This window comes from Cervus canadensis, chromosome 1, assembly GCF_019320065.1.
Source record: "Cervus canadensis isolate Bull #8, Minnesota chromosome 1, ASM1932006v1, whole genome shotgun sequence".
Lineage (NCBI taxonomy): Eukaryota > Metazoa > Chordata > Mammalia > Artiodactyla > Cervidae > Cervus > Cervus canadensis.
Window position 1 is genome coordinate 91,418,972 of NC_057386.1, and position 21,108 is coordinate 91,440,079.

Consider the following 21,108-nt stretch of genomic DNA (forward strand, 5'->3'; position numbering starts at 1 on the left):
ATTGTCCACCCGGCTCCTCTGTCCACCATTCCCTTCTCGAGGGGATCTTCCTGACCTAGGGATTGAACCCTGGTCTCCTGCATTGCAGATGGATTCTTTACTGTCTGAACCATCAAGGAAGCCCATCTTTAAATCCTATTGCTGACAGGGTGGAACTTAATTCAACATGCAGAAACAGACCCAGGCATTTATAAATATTTGGTAATCGAAAATGAGTGAGAACAGACTGTGCATTCAATAAATGGTCCTTGAACAATCGCTTAGTCCCATGAATGAAGTCTAGATCTGGGTGCTGCAACTTTCACAATGTCTCCTCTTCCACATTTTACAGATCAATACAAGTTACAAAGTCAACCCCAGTTCAACAGAGCGGAGAAATAGACTCTGCCCTTTGAGGGAGGAGCCACAGTGCCATCTGACAAAGTGGCATGGACAGAAGGAGACTTGAGTCACTAAGGGGAGGGTTGCCAGATGTAGTGAATAAAAATACAGACAGCCCAGTTAAATCTGAATTTCAGAAAAACAACACATTTTTAGTATAAATGTGCCCCAGATGTTACATATGACATACATATACTAAAATCCTCATTGTTTATCTGATGTCAAATTTAACTGGGCATCCTGTATTTTGTCTTATAACACAAATTAATGGCCATTATTAAAATGTTTACCACAAATATGGGCTTTTAATTTGTACATAAAACAATCATAGCTTGATTTAGGAACTCTGAATTAATAAGTATTTCCAAAAATATATGTACCAAAAAAAAAAAACAAAAAAACATTTTTAAAGTTTAGGTTTCCAGTTTAGAGCTGTTTATTAATATTAACGGCTTATCAGTAGAGAACAACAAGAAAAGAAAAGTGATTTCTGTTTAGCTACATCATTACCTTTAGATGCCTGGTTCCTCCATTTATCAGTTTATTAAACGTACAAGTCAGATTATCAGCTCATTCACATTCATTTTCACATCTTTCCCTGGTACATTGAGAGGATAAAGAACTATTCACCCCATCATAAAGGTGATGTTCCAGCATTGCTATGGTGAACAGATATTCCCAAGCACTCCCCTGGTTTATATCCAGAGACATTGTCCCTCAGGTCTCACCTTGCAGGCTGCAGAGGACCTGTTGTGATCTCATAACCAAGTGGAAAACCTCGGTGCCTCTGACAGAGGAAAGCCCCAAGTCTACCACCCAGGAGACTTGTTCAGTGGAGCAGAACAGCTTTCCAGGAAGACATGATAGGTTTTATATTTCTAAAGAACCTTATTCTGGCAAAAATAATATCACCTAATATTTATTTTTATCTCCAATTTCTGTACCTCATCACTTTCAGTCATGGTTTTATGGAATACCTTTAGGGTGTGTAATCGTGCGCTGGACTGGGGACACATGAGACCCTGGTCCGTAAGGAATACTACTTAGTAGATGAGAAAAACATCATGAACAGAAATATAAAGACAAAAGCACAGAAGTCATTTTTCTAACAGCTGAAGAAAAGAGATGGCTAATATCCAAAAAAGCTTTGGTGAAGTAGGAGAATCATCAACTGAGACTTAATGGAGGGGATCGTGTGACAGGCTGAGCAGGAAAAGGAAAACTTGTAGAGACTACTGTTGTTCTGCAAGATATATTTCCCATTTTTTGCTTAAGTACATAACCCTCAGGGTTTTGCTAGGTATGTGGTCATCTGTAATAAAAAACTACATTTCCCAGACTCCATTGCAGCTAAGTGTGGCCCTTTGGTCAAAGCAACATAAATATGAGACCATTGAGTGTAATTTCTTGGAAATATCCTTAGCAGGAAGGGCCACCTTTTCTTCAGCCTCTCCTACTTCTTGCTGGCTGGAACACTGACAAGAGGGGAAGAGCACAAAGAGCATATTTCAAGAGCCTTCTTGAAATATGAGGTGGAAGCTTGAACTAGAATGCTGAGGGTAATGGAACGGCAAGACAAAGGAGTCTTGGTTTCTAACACCACACAGGCCATCCTGCTCACCATAAGTGCTTACTACCTGATTTCAGTTCCATAACTGAGAAATGAACACCTGTTCTACTAAAACCCTGCCTTGGGGTTTTTCTACAAAATAAAATAGAATCTTTGCATAACAGATATATAACATAATGGCAAAATCAAATGCTTAATAGGAAATCAAAACTATGGTTACCAGAATATCTTTCCAAAAAGTAGTGACCTTGTAATACAGTCAGAAGTGAGCTATTCCCCAGTGCCATCCAGGCAGATTTCCAATTGAAGAGCAAGGCAATAGGGAAATATTCAAGCCCAACTCTAAATGAGCCTGTCATTGAAGAGATTTATTTTCAAGAAGAGATCATAGGGTCAAAAAAAGAAAAATAAGGATCGTTTGCATTGAAATAGCTCCAGCCAATTCCTACAAAATCAGGCTGAAAATAAGTACAATTCAAAGTTGAAGTGAAATTAAGTATTACTTCTGACCAATCTCTCTTAGCCTTTAAAGATGGCTGTAATTGAGTTGTAGAATAGCCAGAAAACATCTTACATGGTGCACCATTTCTTGAATATCAGTCTGCACAATGATAATTAAATTACGGTACTTTTAACAAAACCTAATTTCCTGGAAATTTAACTTGTTCTTTTTTTTTCCTCAACTGACAAAACCCAAAATAAACATGACAAGTTGAACATTACTTGGCAATTTGAACAAATATCAGTATTTATTTCAAACACAGTTAATTTGCAGAAATCTGTTACCATTATCAAGCCATTGATAGGATCCACCCATCAAATAATTCTAGAAAGTAAAGAATAAGATATTCCTTAATCCTTTCATTCTTTTTGATTTTTTGCTTTTAAAGTAGCATTAGTTTATTAGACTGAATTTTAACTTCATAGACAGTATCATACTTTCCCACTTTAATTTACCTGCATTTTTCTACAAAGAATTTTACAGGCAGCTAGAAAATTTCACTCTAATACTTTATGTTATGGTTTTTATATTAAGGAAAGATATTTCAGTGGTTCACATTTTGGAGACCTTTCAGGTCGGAGGCCAGTGGTGGCTTTTCATGCAAACCACAGAACAAGATGGAGGTGCTCATGATCTTCACACTTCCTCCCATGGGCAGTGACTCTGGTGGGCCACACTGACTCTAGTAGGACTGGGACAGTGGCAATTATCACTCAGTTCCATAGAATCAATAAAGTCATATCAATTCTTTATGACCCCATGGACTGTAGCCCTCCAGGCTCCTCTGTCCATGGAATTCTCCAGGCAAGATTGGCTGGAGTGGGCATCCAATCCCTTTTCCAGGGGCTCTTTCTGATCCAGGGATAGAACCCGGGTCTCCTGCATTGCAGGTGGATTCTTAACCATGTGAGTCACCAGGATCAATAAAAGGAGATGTTGAAAACAGATCTACAGGGTAAACCCTACTATAGGTACATAATTCAAATATTCCCCTCTTAATATGAAGATTAAAATCTGTTTTAATCTTAATGAAAATCTGTTGATCTTAACATTGTTTTAAAAGGTGACAAGGCAAAATAATAAACCAAATAGACAAATAGAGGCCCCTAAGAAGCTCAACTGCAAGGAGATCCAACCAGTCCATCCTGAAGGAGATAAGTCCTGGGTGTTCACTGGAAGGACTGATGCTGAAGCTGAAACTCCAATACTATGGCCACCTCATGCGAAGAGTTGACTCATTGGAAAAGACCCTGATGCTGGCAGGGATTGGGGGCAGGAGGAGAAGGGGACGACAGAAGATGAGATGGCTGGATGGCATCACCGACTTGATGGGCATGGGTTTGAGTAAACTCCGGGAGTTTGTGATGGACAGGGAGACCTGGCGTGCTGCGATTCATGGGGTCGCAAAGAGTCAGACACGACTGAGCGATTGAACTGAACTGAAGAAGCTCAAATATTTATATATTTTATATATCTATTTGCATAATACATAACCAAGCCACTATTTGGAAAACAGCATCTCTGTTTTTTCAACAGCTCAACTTGCTCAAATCACTCTTAAGGATTATCAGTAATGATTTGATCAAGAAATCCACCAGAAGTTTTCAATCCTTGTTTAACATGAACTTTCTGCAGCCTCTGAGAATGATGGTTTATCCCTACTTCCAGAAAAATCTCTTCTCTCTTGGCTTCTGTAGAACTATTTTCTCTTGGTTTACTTCTTACCTCTCTGAGCAATCCTTCTGTCTGCGCTGCTGGCAGTCTCTGAAGTGTTACGGTTCCCTGGGGTCTTGATCATAGCATTGTCTTGTCCCATAGTTTAAGCACTACTCATCTGCTAAAAGAATTCCAATGCTTGACATTATCAGTCTCAGAACACACTTCCAAGGTTCGTTGTATCTGTTGCATTCTGGATTTTTTTCACTTGAACACCCCAAAGAAACCAAATCCATTCCAAGCCAGACTTATTTCCTAAATCTCTTCCCTCCCCCACCCCATCTTCATCCAGCCACAAATCCCGTTTATTCTACAGGCTATGCATCATTTATTTTTCTCTCCAACTTCACTGATTCTTATTCAGCAGTCAGCTGGACCATTACAAAAATTATAAGAGGAAACAAACAAAAATCTTCTAAATAGCCCTCCCGCTTTTAATTTCATACCATTTCCATTATACAACAGCTTATGTGAGCCTCCTAAAGTATCTAATATGGTCATTTTCTTATTTGAAATCTTAAAGTGACTTTCCTTCACCTGGAGGTAAACATCCATACTCTTGAGGATACCAGATGCCATTCATACTCTGAGCACCTTCATTTCAGCCATCCACTTCTTCACACACTCAACCATGGTTCAGTCACCTTGAACTCACGTTCACTACATGCACTACAATCTCTCTTTCCTCTGTGACTTTGTACATGCTGGTATCACTGACTGGAAAATTCTTCCCTACTTTTTCTACTTGGAAAATTCCTCTTTTAAGAAATTCCCCTTTCTCCTCTGTCTATGTTATATAGACTCTTCTCCTATGCAGTGTTAGATATTCCTTCTTGAGTCCCTTTGCTTTTTGTATGTTTTCATTGCAACCACTTACACAATGATTTGGAAGCACTTCTTTACATGTATATTTTTGCTTTATGAGGAAAGGAACCATGTCTTATTCACTTTTCTGTGACTAACACCAGGCACAGTGCCTGGTGGTCAAAAGATGTTTGTTTTATTAATATTAAACAGAGAAGCAGGTACACAGATAAAACACATATGGTCCTGGATTTCAAGGAAATATGTTAAAGATCTAAAGATGTATCATGGAAAAAAATGTAAAATAGGTTTGCTTTTATCCCACCAGAGAGTAGAACTAGTAAAATTTACAAAGAAGCAAATTTTTATTTAATAAAAGAAAGTACTCTGTAATTTGTGGAGTTCTCCAACAACCAAACAGGAAGTCCAAGGATTAGTGAGTTTCCCATCTCTATAGTCAAACTGAAACAAAATGGTCTAATCAACCAGAAGGAGGGCTGGATTCAATACCTGTAATGAATGAGGGTTTAGGCCTCTATAAATCTGATGTCACTCTGTGAAAAAAGACATGCTTTAATGATTCTGAAACAATTTTTTGAGGAAATAAGTTTATCTGATATTACTCCCATGATTCAGTATTTTAATATATTAAATTTAAATTAAGTTCAGAGTGTTTATAATGAGTTCACTGAAATTTTATAATTCCACAATATTCTGGGAATGAACACTGTATTAGAGTTATCTGGGGGAAAAGCAATAAATATCAACTTAGGAAACATGGACATAGGAGTCAGAAACATGGAGGTCAAATAGCACCTTTGTTACCAATGAAGATGAAAAGTTTTTTACTGATAAGCCCCATTCCTCTGCAGGCCTAACAAATAACCCTGTATTAAAAGTACTCAAGCCCCACCCCGCAAAAGATGCATGCTTCCCCTGCAGTGCTCCCAGAGGGTAAAATGCAGAGCAGCAGAAACATCATGAGGACCCAGAAAGCAGCCAGCCCTGCCCTGTTCCTTCCCCATTTTCAACCGTCTGTGGAGGGGAATGAGTGAAGGAGTGGGGAGAAGCTAGAGATGCTTCTTTTACAAATTCTTCTGGAGAACTTTGGGGAATGCTCCTCCTCTCTATGAAGAGGAAATGAAGAACAGGAAAGAAGAGTCTTATATACTCTTAAGAGCAGCACCTTCTTTCCAGTGCCTCTTATTCTATGATGGGCTTTACAGATGAGAAAACAGTCTTGCTTCATTGATACTTTAAAAGAATCAAAAGTCAGCAGCTATACTAAAGACTACCCTCTTTCTTTATTCTTTCTGAATTTTAATAACATATTTTACTTAACCCAATATGTAAAATTACATTAATTTCATAGTGTAATCAACACAAAATTAATTATTGAGATATTCTACATTTTTGTCCATTCTAAATCTTCAAAGTTAGGTGTGTATGTTTACACTTAAAGCACATTTCAGTTTGCATTAGCAACATTGTATTTGTCAATAGCTACTGTGACTAGTAAGTATCACACTGGACAGCACAGATAAATGGTTAAACTTTTGATGTAAATTTGTCCCTGTTGATAGCATATATCTTGTTTTTTTCATCCAACCTGACAATCTCTGCTTTGTCATTAGTGTATTTACATGCAATGTGATTATAATATAATTAGATTAAGCCTATCATCATACAATTTTTTAATAACTTTTTATTTTATATTGGGGTATAGACAATTAACAAACAATGTCGTGATCTTTTCAGGTAAACAGCCATATATGCATGTATCATTCTCCCTCAAACTCCTCTACCATCCAGGCTGCCACATACAGTATGTCCTTGTTGGTTATCCGTTTTAAATACAGCAGTATGTACATGTCCATCCCCACTCCCTAACTATCCCTTCCCCTGTCCTTCCACCCAGCAACCATAAGTTTGTTCTCTAAGTCTGTGAGTCTCTTTCTGTTTTATAAATAATTTCATTTGTGTCATTTCTTTTTAGATTCCACCTCTAAGGGATGCCATATTTCTCCCTTTCTGTCTGACTTACTTCACTCAGTATGACAATCTCTAGTCTATCCATGTTGCTGCAGATGGTGTTATTTCATTTTTAATGGCTGAATAATATTCCACCGCATGTTTGTACTACATCTTCTTTATCCATTCTTCTGTTAATGGACATTTACCAACCTCTTTCTTTAGAATGACTTGTTTTACTGTTTACTCACGCACCCATAGAGTCAATGAACATTATTAAAAGCCTACTGTACCCCTGCTGCTTTTGTGCTAGTGATCAAAGACAAATAAGCCTCTGTGTCCTTGAAGAAGAAAGTCTAGCTGGAAGCAATGTCCTATTAATAATGTGATACATTGGGTAATAGAGGCAGGATAATTATACTATGAACCCAAAGGTGAAGGAGCAATTAATTACTAGAAAAAAGGAAAAGGAACATGGTAATGAAAGTGGCAAAGATGAGGGGGAGTCCTGATGCAGGCTCTGAAAGATGATTGGGAGTTCACAGGAGAAAGTGGATGGGGACAAACACACCCCTTGGAAAGAATGTCTCTGGGCAAAGGTACAAACATCTCAATATGAAGAGCTTCAGAAAGCATGAAACTAAAAGGAAAACACGGCAGAACATTTGATATATGTGAAATATTTTCACATTTAACTTAAAGTTTATTAAAGCAAGGAAACTTTTGCATAGTTTAATATGCTTACAAGGACCTAGACATGAGGCATTTTGAACTAGTTAATAATAACCAAATGACTTAGGGAATTATTCATTAATCATTAGCAAATACCCCCTGGATCCCTCATCTTTGGTTGATTTCCAACAGTTATATCTCAGCAGCCTTGGCACTTGATATTTGAATTTAAGCATTTATGCCCGTAATATAAAAACCAAAAATATTTTGCTTCTGGGTCATTAAAATTTTTAGAATAATAAGCCGTTCCCTCCCAGCCTCTCTCTTTGGTAGAACGCCATCCAGGAATGTGTTTTCTATCGGAATTCACGAGGGAAATAAAGCAGTGTTCTTATTAAGGAAATCCATTTCCTCCAAAAGGATAAAGTCTGACAAGGACTGTTTTTCCAACTTAATGTAAATTTCATAACATCAGCAGTGGGCCATGCAAACTGCCAAATGGAAAGGCTCTCGCACACATGCTACCCGCAGAAAATAAGGGCTCAGAAAGGACAGAGGTTCCGGGCACCTCAGAGAGGAACACCCTCGCCCAGTTCTCTAAGCTCTAAACCGGTGAATCTACTCCTATCATTTGAAGGCTTAGTCGTTACTAGATACTTTTGTTCAGAACAACTAAAATGATGAGAACTTTGGTTTTTGTTTTCTTTTTTTTCCTTTCCTTTCTGTCTCTTTCTCCTCACAGATACAATACCAGTGATTGAAAAGCCTGGCCTGCAAATCTGACAGTTCAACTTATCTAGGTCTATCTCTAAGTACAAGGTCGACATTATCTCAGCCTGCATCCTGTGTAATTATAGCATTTGGCTGGCATTGCCGAACAGGGGCTGAAATCCATCAGGTTCTAGTTAATCTGCCTTGAGTAACCACAGCTGGTTGGCCGGAAGAAAATGATTATGAAATAAAGTTGTTGTGTCTTAATAATAAAGATTACTGATATGCAGGAAAGATGAATCTAAGGTTAACCTTTTCCTCTATAGGAAGGCTCTGTATAATGTGAAGCAAACAAATTTTTCTGTAGTCTTCTCGATTACATATTTGGTGTCTCCTCCTTTCTTTTCACCCTTACCCTTACCTAATTTCCCACCAGTCCTAAATTTTTATTACTCTTCAGTGAAACACGTATATTAACTTTTTGGATGCTTTCCAAACAGACCACACTAGAAATTTAATGGACATGAGATCAGCTTCCTTCTTTTTAATTAGTCTTCAAACTTAATCTTGTCTTGTTTTATTAAGAATCAGTTTATCTTGCTAAAGGCTATGTGCTATTCACACTACAGACAGGATAACAATGAACCTACATAGTGATATTAGGTAGTTATGTCTAGTGCTATGTGGTACAAGGCAAGCCATGTATATATATACAACACATGCAACAGACTTATAGATGGGGGAAAACTCCCCATCACTATTTGTACAACATAAACAACTCAAGCATACTCCCAATCCAATAATCTTGACCTCTTTCAACAATAAAAGATGAGCATAAAATGATTTATCTTGCTACTGTGGAAAACCTCATGCAGTAGTATGGTGGTTAAGAGCATAGATTTCAGAGTCCATACCCAGCTCTGCCACTCGCCAGCTGTGTGACCTTGGGCAAATTACTTAACCTCTCTGTGCCTAACCTTCTCAAATTTAAAATGGAGACATAATAATAATAGCTGTCTCATGTGGTTGTCATCAGAATTAAATGAGTTAACTTATCTAAAGTACTTAGTACAGTGCCTGGCATTTCATAGGTATGGTAAGAGTTCACTGTTGATCAAGTTAAAACAGCTAAAGAAACAAGACTGGCTGCACCATGGTCCTACTGGATAGTTAGTAAGTAGGACTTGCAAAATCTTTTGCTCTAAATTCCTGTGTTTGATATTTGACTTCAGGCTATTAACATTCAACTGGAGGCTCATAAATAAGATGAACTGTGGTTAAACCCATCATGTTAATGTGTCTATTCATAAGAAAATAAGAATGCACATAAAAATGGTATGCCTCAGACTTCACTTGGCGGGCTAGAATGAGAGCAAAAGAGGACAAGGGAAGATGCTTTGCTCTGGGCTGATAAAGCCTGGACGTGGTGGCTCCAGGTTCTTCCTTATTCCACTGCCCTCGCTGCCCTTAGAGTGCATGCTGGGATGACTGTGGAAGTCCCTCAAAGGAACTCAGTTTCTGGATTTCCAAGTCTACCTTCCCACCATGGGCATTCATGCCTTGGCTCTTGCACATTCTTCTTTCTTTGTAATCACATCTCTAGTGGAAATGCATCCAACAGTCATCCTTAATTACATCCTCTTAATTGCATACCTATTGCAGATTCATGCCAAGCCCCCTTTGTCAACATTTAAGTCAATTGGTTAATATTAAAATGCATAGAGACATAAGAAAATCATCCATGGGGGTTTTGGGGTGAAAAGATAAGCTGAGGAATATGTCTTTTTAATAATTCCTTTTCATTTTTTGTGTGCTTTTAAATTTTGGAAATTGCTTTAAAAAAAAAATGTTGGATGCACTGGGTCTTTGGGGCTGTGGGCAAGCACTCTCCAGTTGCAGCAAGCGGGGCTACTCTTGGTTGTGGTGCACAGGCTTCTCATTGCAGCGGCTTTTCTTGTTGCAGAGCACCGGCTCTAGGCGTGTGAGCTCAGTAGTTGCAGCACACAGGCTTAGCTGCTCTGCAGCATGTGGGATCTTCATGGATCGGGGAGCGAACCCATATCCCCAGCATTAACAGGCAGAGTCCCATCCACTGTACCACCAGGGAAGTCCTGGAAATTGTTTTTTAATCAACTTACAGTAGCTCTTCTTCATTCTTATTATTCTTATCTGACTTTCTAAAGATAACAAAGGAAAAAATGGCAGGACAGACTCTTGACATCTATTGTGTGTTTGTTTATAAGATTTCAAGACATCATACTCACATTTATATATTTCGCTGATCTTACAGTATGTTCATTTATTTTAACTGAAGATAATATATAAAAGTCAAAACATGTCAAAACACATAATCTTCCTTATATACCAAAAAAGTAAACAATTCATTAGTGAGTCATCATGATTTTATAATCTACAATGAATTTCTATCTAAGTACCTATTTCTCACCATAGTAAATCGGCATGGTTCTTATTAATGTCAAAGAAACTTAAGTGTCCTAATAGAAAGATCATGTGAGAATAAATGTGTTTTTAAAAAGTAATAACCACTACCAGTTGAAATAAAAGAAATATTTTTTTGCTGAAGTTTGTTATTGGATGTAGGGTTGGGGAGGAATGCCTGTGTTTCCAGTTGCTATGAAGAGATTTTTTCAGGAATCATCTTTTCAAATGGAGCTTAAAATGGGTGGATTTCAAGATTGTCTTTTGCTCACAAATCATGTCTCTAAAGCTAAGGAAGAGAATACATGAAATTAAATCACTTGGTAAAATATTAAAAAGTCAAACTATTTTAAACATATCATTATGAAAATAGACTTTCATAAGATCCTTGCTTTCTGTTTTGTTTTTTTTAAAGCAGTAGTCTTTTCATTTCTTTAATAATATTCAGTGCTGCTTGTGTTTCCATTTCTATACTGAGCTTCCTAACATCTGTTTTCCATTTTTCTTTAATTTCCACCCATGACCTTTGGCCTATTCTCTGTGTTTGGAGAAAAACAGGAATTAAAGTTGACATTATCTCTGTGCCTTCTCCAAACTGCATAAATTTCAAATTTTTAGCCTCCCTTATTTCTCAGCACAGGCTTTCTGACCACAGAATCAATTTTTCTATTGTTTAGGAGGAAGTTTCATAATGTTCAAAACTGGGATCTGCAGCCTGGAGTCTGGATTTCTGGGGTGCTGCCTGGGCTTTCAGAGAACCAGAGTATTTGTTCTAGATCTGTAGCCACTGTGAAAACTGCTCTGGTCTAGTTCTAGTGTTCTAGAAAATCCCTAAAGCATGACACATGTGAGGTTCTTTTTTATAATTACAGCATTTAGTTTCTCATATGAGGCAAAAATGTGATACTACCATAGTATGAAAATAATATCATATTTTCTGAAAAAAACATATTGTCTGAAAAAAAACAGTAGGTAAATGAGGAGGTTTTTGTATTTGAAAGCTTCTGAGACATTTAGATTTCTCATATTCAGAACTGGCCAAGATCATGGTGCACAATCTTGAAGAGTTTCTTCGATTTTTTACAACAAATACGCTCGATAGGAAGGGGTTGGAAAGAACGCACCAGTCTCTCAAGGCAGTTTGTCAAGTAAAGTGTGTGGTTCCAAGATTCTCAGCAACCACTCCAAGGAAACCATGCCGCCCACCCCGCCACCCAGAGTGTGTTGCTTGTGTAAATATTATGCAGGCAGAGAAGTAGTTTAAGAACCTTTGACCTTCAGTTTCCAATTTGGTAAAGACAATCCTACAGGGGATTTATACAAAGTCTAAAAGAGCAGAATTTCCTGAGAGGCAGAAGCCACAAATAATTAGATCAATAATCACTATTCAAAACTCACTGCAGAGAGACTGCTATGTTATCACCAAGACAGAAGACTTCAGGCTGCCTCCCATGATCCCACTCACCCCAACCTTTCCTGGACCTGCAAGGGCACTTCCATAGAAGCAGAACTAACAAAAATCACAGCTTTTCTACTCCTTTTGGCATTAGCAACTAGTTTTACAAGTTTTCTTTAAAGGGTGAATGACTTCCTGTTTATCTGTACAAAATGCTTTTTCATACAGACTTTGCTACATATTTCAACATCAAACAATGCATTCTTACCCTGAAAGAAGTGCTACTTAAGAGACTAGAATACAAATTTTTATGGGAAGACAAAGATGAGCCTAAAATAAAAAGGTGAACCTATGATTTCCCTTATTTTTATAATTTAGGATCATTTGAATTAATTATTTACTTGTAATGTTGCTGGGGTCACTAGATCTTTTTTCACCAAATGCCATCTTATACAATTCTTTGAAGTTACACTTCTTATAAATCTATTAGTGCTTGTCTCTCCTTACAGAACAATAAGAAAGTAACTAAAGTGTTTTCCATGCTGTAGAGAAATCCATAAATAAGTCAGAAACCTTAACAAAGGCTAGCTATTTCTGTTCACCATCATGCTTCAAACGAGGAATTTATTTTTGGTCAACTCCATATTTTTTCTCTTGTGTGTCATAAGAGTGATTGTCAAATAATAAAAGAGGATCATTTCTTAACACCAGAAATATGAACTATAAGACATAAATTATTTTATCTGGCTAACCATTTGTACAAATCTTTCTTTACTTGTGATTAAATCCATTTTAGTATCCGGTACACATGACCCTTCACTCTTCCTTTCCAAGTTCCTTAGTTTCTTTTTGAATATGCTGTATTCTCCACTTCAAAGATTGTGTATCCGGTGTTTATTCCCACTTTCTTTTAAAACAAATTCTTCTTGGCATGGCGCAGGCATACTTTCAATGTTTGTTTCCTCTTCTTTCTTAAAATAAAGGTTCAAAAACAATTCCAAAAGAGCCAGGGATCTCTCAGTTCTCTGAACACCTAAAGCAATTTTTTTTAAACCATCACCCAGTAGAAAATACTATTTTCTGGAGGCCCAATTTATTCACCTCCCCAGATGGGACCACTCTCACCTGCCCCTCAGCTTGCCTCTGCCCTCTTTTCTTGCTTCCTCTTAGTTGAAAGCCTGGGCACTTGGCCCCAGCATCTCCTCGTCTTCCAGCAGGATGGTCGCCTTTGCCCCTGGACAGTTGGGACTCAACAGTCCCCAACACCTAAGTCCTGCCCAGTGGTGCTCACAGAGATTCTGGCTCACTTGGGGACTGAAGAGAAGGGCTGGACAGCAGAAGCTGGAGGTGCAGGGAATTCAAGAGGCAGAAGGAGAGGAGGGAGGGGAAAGATGAGCAGCTGACTAATTCTCTGTTATAGCTTCCTCGGAAACTCTTTCAGTGTACAGCATGCCATGTTGCTTCTCCAGAGACACCCTATGTGGGCAGGCTTTCCTTGTTAAGCTCCGACCAGCCTGGTAAAGTAACATTGGTATTTATTTACTTTCCCCCCTTCGCTGACTCACGTCCGCCATTTTCCCCTCCTCCTCGCTTCCCCGGGAATTATACTTCTCCAAGAAAACATTCACCACAGGCTCTCTTTTCTGGGGTAAATGGCTTAGATGCCATTTTTTACTAGATTTCTTAAAGTTTAAATGTCTCTGTATCCTTCACAGCACCTGGTATCATACCAAACACCTGGCTGATGCTAAAAAAATAAATAAATAAATAAATAATATCTATATTTAACATTTCTACTGTAAGATAAGCTAGTTTAAAAAAAAGGAAAGTAACACATTTCTAAACACGTAGTGGATACTTCCAAAAGAGGCTTGTCTTTTGTCATTTGTCTTTATGAAAAATGTAAGTATTGGCATTAAAGCATTATCTATCAGGCAGTCCCCATCAGGTAACGTTTAAAAGCCATGTCTGACCTATTTTCAGAATGACAGAAGTAATATTTTTAGTTTCAAAGCAGAAACATCCACTTATATAACCTCCATTGTTAACTTCCGGTTGTTACTAAATTTTCCATGCCACTTCCTCCAAACTAGAAAAGATGTTGAAGTAGAATTAAATGATTACAAGGTATTTGTGAATCTACATAAAGAGCCTTTCTATAGAACGTTTTTTTGTTTTTTTTTTTTTAGTGAGGGCTCAATCATCATCTGTCTTTATACATGATTCTTTCAGCCCATGCTACTTTTCATTCCCTGGGTTTGACTTAGTTCTCAAAAAAAAAAAAAGAGAAAAACTATAGACAAAGTGTTTTTCAGTTCAGTATCCAAATATTTTTATGCAAATATCTCTTTTATGTTGGTTTTTATTTTACTTTTTCAAAGATGAGAATTGAGATTCAGAAATTGCTCAAAGGCACACAGCATAGAGTGGCAATTTTAGAACATAAGGAGTTTACATTCTGAAAGTTGCTTGTTTATCAGGCCAGATATCCCCTTTAAACACTTGGTGCTCTTTCAGAAGAAGTAAAGCTTCTGCAGGTGTGGTGCTAGCCAACCCCTTCTTCTCCTTCTGGAGCCGGGGTCTCCAACCTCTGGGATCTAATCCCTCATGATCTGAGGTGGAGCTGATGTAATAATAATGGAAAGAAAGTGCATAATAAATGTAATGCACTTGAATAATCCCAAAATCATCCCCCTCCCCAGGTCAGTGGAAAAATTATCTTCCATAAAGCCAGTCCCTGATGTCAAAAAGATTGGGGACCACTGCTGTAGAGGACAGATTCTAGCTGTCTCTACAATTAGGACACTCTCAGACACATGGATTTTAAAGACCTCATGGGATCAATCAATATATGAAGAAGAAACCAGAGTCAAGAGTTATCTCCTCTGTAATTACAGCTTTCCCACAATGCTGCCAGTGATAGTCAAAATAGAGGACGTTGCCTTATATGTGTGAGGTAAGCACCACTACAGAGACAGCACACTACAGAACTGATATTAACAATATCATGTAAAAGTTTACTAAAAACTTAGATGGAAATTCATCTCCATGTAACCCCACACAGGTCATGTCAGCAGTGATTCCAGCACATTCATGTTGAGGATTTTTCTACCAACTCACTCCCCTCACATACCTAGAAGACTGGAGAGCACACACTTCAAGGGCATGAAGATTAGAAATTAGGGAGAAAAAAAATCTTCTTACAGAAGCCTTAAATGCCAGGAATCGATTTAATCTTTTAAATCAATTCAGTACAAGGTAAAGAGTTATTGAAGATATTTTTGGAACAGGAGAAAAATAATCTTGGAGCTTCACTCAGGAAAAGAGTTTGAAGTTGTAAGTATTAGGAAGAGAATAGGAGTGATACATTTGTCCATACAGTGTGAACTAGAAGCCAGGACTAGGGTGCAAAAGCTCTATTAGTTGACTTCTCTTTTTTTTTTCAATTCCATCTCCCCACATCTTCTCAAACTAGAGTGAGAGTAGGAAGCCATACAGATGGCTGACAATTGTCTTCACTGTTCCACAGTAGGAGCCAGACCTGCAGCCCCTTATGTGAAGTTCAACTCAATACAGTTTATAATTGCTCTAGGCAAGATTGAGCTCTCTGACTATTTTTTAAATGAAAGAGCTAACTATAAATTCTAGATTGTAGAATTTCAAATTTGAGACCTAAAGCTAAGTCTCCCACAAACCAAAAATCCTTTAACCTAGTCTCAAACATTATAATGATGTAGAGATATTGTACTGTATTTGGTTAAGGGTGTTGCTTATTTGGAGTGGGGATGGGCATTTGTGCATGCTGCATCACTGATTCTACCATGAGTTAAAAATCAATCTGTTCCTTCCTATTTCCCATATCATCTCATAATAAAAAGTGCTAAATGACATTTTAAATTGTTTCAGGTTTAGTGTTACTGCTGCATTTAATAACCTTATAACAAATTGTCGTCATCTTTTATAATTCTTTGTAGCAATAAAGTCTCCATTATGTTCTTCCCTGCTGCCTTAACCTTCGTCTATTTAATAAATGCTATACATCAAAGTATAACTAATGGGTCATAAGACAATTTTAACACCTTCATGGACTAATTATTAAAGTGGCCTTTATTTAATTCTCTGAGGTCTGAGCTCCAAGAAAATTACAACCCGGTGACAACATGAACCGAAAACTCAATGTTAGGCTTTCACTGTAACAAACTAGCACATAGTGTCCACTTGGCCGATCATAGTAAATATGAATCATATCAGTATTTATCCAGTTCAATTATCATAAAATTTGCTTAAAAATTATTTTCTCCCTATAAAATTGACCCATTTAACTGAACTTTTCCAGCCCACAAAAAACAATTTTATTATAGTGGCCATTGATCAAATCTTTAAGAAAACTTCTAGTTAGGGACTAACTTTTTGAAAATACTGACTTTTCTGATAGTTCCTATATAATCAAAGAGAGCTTAACAAACCATTTTCTGTATTGGAACATAAAACCTTGTTAATATGTTTCTGTTATATCAAAATGCTTTTTCACTCTTCAAATATAAATTAAGAAGAAGGAAAGAACTTCTAAATGAAAACAAGGACTCAATGAATTCAATTCAGCTAATACATTTAAGTCTTACCCTTCAGCAATGGACTGTTACTGACCAAGGATTCCTAAATCAAGGAACCTCAGGTTCCTTAACACAGTCACATCCGCAAAATCCCTTTTGCTGTGTAAAACAGTATATTGGCAGCTTCTGGGTATTAGAGCACGAACATCTTTGGAGGCTATTCTGGCTACCACATCTGGTTTCTGTAACTGCACTACCAGTGGAGAGGGCCACAGTCAGTCTGGCTTAGTGGTAAAGAATCCACCTGCCAATGCAGGAGACACAAGAGACACAGGTTTGATCCATGGATTGGGAAGATCCCCTGGAGTAGGAAATGGCAACCCACTCCAGTATTCTTGTCTCGGAAATCCTGTGGACACAGGAGACTGGAGGGCTACAGTCCATTGGGTTGCAAAGAGTTGGACACAACTGAGTGAGCGCACACGGGCATGTGAACACGACATAACCTAGGACTTGGGGAGGATGGCCTTCCATTTGCTTCCTCCCTATTCCAAATGCGTCAGTTTCCTCAGTCCCTTTTCCTTTGCTATCCCTGTCCATTTGCAATTTATTTAAAAACTTTGTGATTCAGTCTAACATTTGTTCTGTCTTTCTGCTTCATGAGCTCTGGAATGATGTGTCTGAGAGTGAACTTGGAGGCTACCCCGGAATCAAGGTAACTCTCCAAACAACAGGATCTCAGTCTTGGTTGGTCCCCAGATGGAGCCTCTCAAACCTCACAACCTTATATGAATGAATCATGATTAATCTCAAGTGAGAAGATAGATAATTTGTCATTTATCTTTCCTGTAATAAAAGAAGTCTACCTAGGGAAGAGTAGAAGATCAAATCGATCAAAAAGACTGAGAAAACTGAGTAAGAAGAAGGAGATATAGAAAGGAAAATAGTTTTAACTCAATAGAAACTAGAAACCACAAGAAGCATACTGCTTGGATTACCAGAAATGATAACTTTAATCTGAGTAGAAATTGAAGGTCAAAATGGGAAGTAATTTGTGGTAGACAAGAAACGCCAGCCTCAAAGCAGGAAGAATTTAAAACTAGAAAAATAACTATGATTTTTTTTTTTATAAGTAGGGCAGGCCAAAAAACCTGACTTAGGCATATTCTTGGCCTGAAAGATGCAAGATGTTCTTTGTGTCCCAGATTTCTTAATTTTATTTTTTAAGCTGGACTTTGTATCCATTTTAGGCAGTTAGTATTTGTCTATTTACATTAGCACAACAAACATTTACTTGGCCCCTGTTCTATACAAGGCATTTTTCTAGGTGCCTTAAGCCTGGCTTCTGGAAAACAAAAATGGAAACTAATGACTGTAGCATGTAACGTGTTACATGATCTGGCTCCTGCCAACTTCCAGCTTCTCACATCAGCCTTCCCCTTACTCTGCCAAAAACATTTCCTTCCTGCTGCTCAGCAAGCACCCGAGTTATTTCCACTCTCAAGATCTTTGCTGCTGCTTCCCTAGAATGCTCTTTTCAGATTCTGTTCCATGTCGGCTACCCCCTGTGCTAGACAATTCAGAGGGCTCTTCTCTGTCACCCTGTCGAAAGCAGCATTGCTGAGTCCCGTCCCAGCTGTGCCCTATAGGATCACTTCTTCCAAAGCACCCATAACTGTCTACAATGACCTTATTTGTTTCCTTGAAATTATTCATTCTGTTTCCCTGTTTCTGTTTACTAGGATGCAAGCTCCATGAGACCAAGATTTTGCCTGTGTTCTCACCACTGTTATCACCAGCACCCAGCACTCAAGTGTTGTGCACATTTGAAATAAAACCCAAATGATTAAGAATGGATAGATAGATGGGTTTAAAGAGAAATTAGATTATGTATTCTGGTAACATTATAGAATTTATAATCCTACTGAGGTGTGAGATATGTTCAAAGCCCCAAATTGTCATGTTTCTTGTTGAGTCCTGCCCCAAGGCCACAGAAGCAGAGTCCAGAACCAAAGTCACCTTCGAAACTACAGAGCCCTGTTGTAACTGTTGCCAAAAGCCCCCTGACGATCACTAACAAGCTTCCTGACTCCAAATGAGGCAAAGATGCCCACTCCAGTAAACACCCCATACTGCCCCAACCAATCACCTAAGGCCAACCTTCCAGCAGGAATTTTCTTTTTCTTGAGGCTATAAACATTGGCTCTGAACTCATGATAACTGTCAACTCTCCCTGGTCTGTCAGGAGGTTGGCCCGCTGTACTCACCCTGTCTACTTTATCTCTGCTCTTTTTTCTTAATAAACTCACTCCCTTCTGAAATGCTCTGCCTGGAAATTCTTTTCCAACCGGAACTTGGACTGCCTTAACATTTCTGATTGGATTATAGTCACGGTTCCCAAACTGTGTGTCAAACCTGCCAGGAAACCTCAATTAACATTCAGGGGAACATTTCAATGCTTGAGGAATTTATAGCAAAACATGTACTAGACATCATGAGAACTGCTAGGTCAAGGTACATCACACTTTCAATGTCAGATCACATTACATTTTTTGATGATGTCATATCTTTGTGAAGATGGGTTTTTTAATGGTTGTTGTGATGACAGGAAAATACATGCAAAAATCAGTGTGGAATAAGAAATGAAGTTGGTGGTATCCAGTTTGATTCAAGACTTGAAAAACTGTGCAGAGCCCAACAGATAAGTAATTCCAGTTATTAAAATTTAAACTCTATATGCATGCGTGCTCAATCGTGTCCGACTCTTTGCGACCCCACAGACTGTAGTCTGCCAGGCTCCTCTATCCATGGAATTTTCCAGGCAAGAATACTGGAGTGGGTTACCATTTCCTACTCCAGGGGATCTTCCTGACCCAGGAATGGAACCCTTGGCTCTTGTGTCTCCTGCATTGGCAGGCAGACTCTCTACCACTAGTGTCACCTGGGAATTCCAAATTCTCTAGTAATCCATATTTAAAAAAGGAAAAGGGACAGATTAAGTTTAATGGCACATTTTATTTAACCTAATATATCAAATATATTACCATTTTCACATGCAGTCGATCTAGAAATATTAAGGTAATATTTTATTTTAAATTCTTTTTTGCATCCTAGGTCAGCAATTCAGCAATTCAGACCAACCACATTTTCTATGCCCAGCAATCACAAGTGGCCAATGCAGGTCTATATCCACAAAGTCTCAAGCAGAAGGTATGTTTCATTATAAAATTCTGCTATATTTTTCAATCTAAAGAAGAAAAAAATTTAACCAGTTTCTATGGCAAATAACTAATAATTGGACATGACTTAAAAAGGAAATTAAGAAGATAATTATTACAAAATAACAGTCTGTCAATGATTTCATATTTTCCATCTGATGTAATTCCATTCTTTTAATGAGATCATCTGTTTAAGGCATTTACACAGTACCTGGCATGATTCTGGATAAGTATGGAGTATTGTTATTTATACCAAGGAAGACATATCAGTTTAGCAATATCCTTTATATGACTAGGAAGAAAGAAAACACAAGAGTACTCATCAATTACTTTTTAGACTCTCTGTGGTAAACACTGGCCAAATAATTACATCAGAAAATATTTGTAAGATGAAGGTGAGTAGTAAATTGAGCACTTCCTAAGTATTTAAAAACCTTTCAAGTTTCTCAGCCTTATTACATTACTCAAGTCTGAGTGTCTCCAGCACCAGTCTATATCTTTACTTTTATGATCAAAACTAATCAGTATTTCAACCAGGAATTTTCAGGAGTTCACTATTATCCATACATCCTTCATTTTTGTTCAGTTTAGGGGGAGAAGTAATGAGCTGATACTGTTTTACTTCCATATTCTCTTTTAAGAAATCCCTTCCATTACGCCATCCATGTTTCTCCCCACTTAAGCAGGAATGTGGCAAATGTGACCGTTCTTAGCCTAGTTAAAGCAGAGTAAGCATTTGCTTCAAGCATGAATTAATGGTAACCTTTGTAAGGCTGTATTTAACCTCTGCAAAATCCTGCTCGTTTCTGAAATATTCCTTGTCCTGAAATCAATAAATCACTGAAACCCCACTGGGAGGGAAACTTCCTGAGGTCTCAAAGGCCAAGCTAGAGTGGAACTAGTAAACATCAGGTTCTCACAGACATGCAATTAGAACATCTGTTTGTGTCTTCTATGCCTATTAAGATGTTTACTCTGTTAATTGTAGGCATAACATGGGTATCCATCAGTATTTTTGTTTTCGCTCCCACTACAGGAATTCAATAACAGAGTTTCTAACCCAGGCCAAGCTACCTTGCCAGTCAATTAGTAACTTGTCTTTTGAAAAAGAGTATAAGAAATGCAGTTTGTCAGAAGCAAATGATGACTGATGAGAGATGATCATGAAGAAAACC

General features: G+C 37.9%; 1 long non-coding RNA gene across 2 annotated transcripts in view; it reads right to left on the reverse strand.

Moving 5' to 3' along the window:
- Positions 1-21,108, reverse strand: part of LOC122453035 — a 283,162-nt gene that overhangs the window by 214,587 nt on the left and 47,467 nt on the right. The window lies entirely within an intron of this gene.